The sequence below is a fragment of the Corapipo altera genome, unplaced genomic scaffold (genome assembly GCF_003945725.1).
Source record: "Corapipo altera isolate COAL_440 unplaced genomic scaffold, ASM394572v1 61138, whole genome shotgun sequence".
NCBI lineage: Eukaryota > Metazoa > Chordata > Aves > Passeriformes > Pipridae > Corapipo > Corapipo altera.
Window position 1 is genome coordinate 5,246 of NW_020885354.1, and position 3,906 is coordinate 9,151.

Sequence of the window (3,906 nt, forward strand, 5' to 3'; positions counted from 1 at the left end):
GAAATAATAAAATTAATGAAATAATAAAAGAAATGCAATAATAATAATAATGAAACAATAAAAATAATGCAATAATAAAAATAACTTAATAAGGAAAATAACGAAATTATTAAAATAATGAAACAACAAAAACAGTGTAGTAATAAAAATAACGCAATAATAATAATGCAGTAATAAAATAATGAAATAATAAAAATAATGGGATAATAAAAGTGACTTAATAAGGAAAATAATGAAATAATAAAAATAATAAAAATAACAAAAATAGTGCAGTAATAAAAATAATGGAATAATAATAATAATAATGAAATAATAAATAATAAATATGAATATGAATAAATATGAAAATGAAAATATTTTTCTCATTTATCCTTATTTTTCCCTATTTATCCCTTTTTTCCCCTATTTTCCCCTATTTATCCCTTCTTTCCCCTATTTCTTCCTATTTTTCCCACTTTCCAAAAATAACTTAATAATGAAAATAATGAAATAATAAAAATAATGTAATAATAATAATAATAATAATGAAATAATTGATAATAAATATAAATATGAATAAATATGAAATAATAAAACCAATGAAATAATAAAATAGTGCAATAATAAAAATAACTCAATAATGAGAATAATGACATAATAAAAATAATGCAGTAATAAAAATAACACAATGATAATAATTAAATAATGAAAATAATGAAATAATAAAAATAATGCAGTAATAAAAATAATGCAACGATAATAATAAAATAATAAAACCAATGAAATAATAAAAATAATGCAATAATAAAAATAATGAAATAATAAAAATAGTGCAGTAATAAAAATAACACAATAATAAAAATAACGCAAATAATGGAAAAATAGCGATAAATAGAGAAAAATAGGAGAAAATAGGGAGAAATAGGGAGAAATAGGAGAAAATAGGGATAAATAGGGAGAAATGGGGAAAATAGGGATAAATAGGGAAAAATAGGGGAAAATAGGGATAAATAGGGAAAAATAGAAATAAATAGGGAAAAATAGGGGGAAATAGGGATAAATAGGGATAAACGGAAAAATAGAGAGAAATAGGGAAAATTAGGGAGAAATAGAGGGAAATGGGGATAAATAGGGAGAAATGGGGAAAATAGGGATAAATAGGGAAAAATAGGGGAAGATAGGGAAAAATAGGGATAAATAGGGATAAATAGGGATAAAGAGGGAAAAATAGGGATAAATAGGGAAATAAAGATAAATAGGGAGAAATAGGGATAAATAGGGAGAAATAGGGATAAATAGGGAAAAATAGGGATGAATAGGGAAATAAAGATAAATAGGGAGAAATAGGGAGAAATAGGGAAAAATAGGGAAAAATAGGGATAAATAGGGAAATAAAGATAAATAGGGAGAAATAGGGAAAAATGGGGTTAAACAGGGATAAATAAGGAAAAATAGGGATAAATAGGGAAAATAGAGGTAAATAGGGAAAAATAGGGAGAAATAGGGAAAATAGGGGATGAATAGGGATAAATAGGGAAAAATAGGGGTAAATAGAGAAAATAGGGGATAAATAGGGATAAATAGGGAAACTTGTCTCCATCTCCTCATCCCACTTTTCCTTATCCCTTGTTCCCACTGCTCCCTTCTCCTGGTCCTACTTGTCCCCACCTCCTGGTCCCCCTTGTCCTTGTCCCCTGCTCCCACCGGTCCCTTCTCCTCATCCCGCTCATTCCCATCTCCTGCTCCCATTTTTCCGTCTCCTGCTCCCCTTTTCCCCCTCCCTTGGTCCCTCTCGTCCCCAAATCCCGATCCCATTTATTTCCCTCTCCTCATCCCGCTGTTCTCCTGCTCCCTTTGGTCCCCTCTCCTTCTCCTGCTCATCCCTCTCTTCTTGTCCTTGTCCCCTCTCCTGATCCCTGGAATTCCCACCTGGAACAGAGGGAATAAAACCTCCAAAACATAAAAAAAGGAGTAAAAACCAACCACTCCAGTCCCAAAATCAGGAATTTTGTCCCAGCTGGTGCAACCCCAGCGCTGGAACTGGCACCAAATTTCTCCCTTTGGCATCATTTTGGCCATCCTTGAACACTTTTCCTACGTTTCCCTGTGTCCCGTGCCCGGATTTTGGGGTGATTTGTGGGGTTTTTATTAATTCCTCCCCCCCTTCCAGCAATTCCCCCTTTTCTCAAATAACACCAAAGTAGAAAAAAAACACAACCTTTAAACAGGTAAAAAAAACCCCAAACCTGAGAAATTAAACCATTCCCTGCCAAACCAAACATTGGGAAAACATCATTCCAAAGGAATATTTTTTTGGGGAACATTTTATTGAATTATTTATCCCTGGATAAATAACCTGGATTGATATTTCCAACTGAGTTCTTCTCCAGCCCCTCACCCCATGAGCCTGGATGGATCCCACTTCCAAAGCCTTTATTCCAGGGTTTTTTATGGCATCTGGGTGCTGAGGGGCCTCCCCTTTTCCCAACATTTCCCGGGCACTGCGTCATGTTTGCTTTAGGGTAGAGTTGCTGCCGAGGAGGGGGGAGGGAGCCCTGGATCCAGAGGGGAAAAAACGGGAGAAAATCAGGAACAAAATCCTACTTTTCCTTTGGGAGAGCTTGGAAAAGCTCCTTGGGAGGTCTCAGTGCTGTTTTCCCAACTTGGATTTAAAGGCTTGGCATTGAAATGGGATTCAAATATCCCAGTGTAGCTAAAATTAAAGGGAATGGGGGGGATTTGGGATTGATTCCATGGAGCTGAAGCAGGGACAGTTCCGGTTCCTTACACTGGAGGCATCAGGAGCTGCTTTTTTCCCTCAAAAGTCCCATCTTGGAGGAAAAATTGTGTCCAGGTGGAGCAGAAGCTGGAGCAGGGAAAGGGGAGGGGTTAAATTTGGGAGGTGCCAGAGCCCTCGGGGGTTTTTTTTGGTGGGAAAGGTGGAGGAAAATTTCTGGAAAAGCGGTGGAGATGGAAGCAACTGCAACAGGCTGGATCCAGGAGATCCCCCCTGGGTTCCATCCCGAGGGATCCTCGAGCCCCATCCCAAGGGAGGGGTTCAATTGTAGGGGATCCCCGTGTCCCATCCTAAAGGAACCCCCAGATCCCATCCCAGGTCATTCCAAGTGATCCCTCACCTTCCACCCCGTGTGGTTCCCCTCCCACAGGTCCCATCCCAGGGGATCCCCCAGGTCCAATCCCAAGGGATCCTCCAAGCCCCATTCCCAAGGGTGTCATCCTGGGTGACCCCCTCCCAGATCCCACCTTATCTGATCCCTCAGGTCTTATTCCAAAGGATCTTCCAGGGCCTGGTTTAGATGGTTTCCCGGGATCATCCCAGGTGGTTCCTATCCCAGATCCCACACCAGACAATCCCCCAGGATCCATCCCAGGTGATCCCTATCCCAGATCCCACGGTCAATATTCCCCCAGGACACATCCCATGGGATCCCTATCCCGGATCCCACACCAGATGATCCCCCAGGATCATCCCATGTGATCCCCACACCAGCTCCCACCCGGCAATCCCCATTCCCAGGTTTAGGGGGTCATCCTGAGCAGGTTTTGGGATGGAAAACCGGGATATGGAGGAGGGAAAGGAGACACCAGAGATCCTCAAAACCTCCCCAGTTCGGGGTAAATCCCTGCACCCGCCTGGATCTGCCCATTCCGGGATGGATCCCTCTCACCACAGCACCTCCTTCCCCTCCAATCGGACAGACTGGGCCTGAAAAACGGGATTTGGGAAGTAAATCCCGTTTCCTGACACTGATGGAGCAAACAGGACAGACTGTTGGTCCATCATCCATCACCCATCATCCATCATCCATCATCCATCATCCATCCATCATCCATCATCCATCATCCATCATCCATCATCCATCCATCCATCATCCATCATCCATCATCCATCATCCATCATCCATC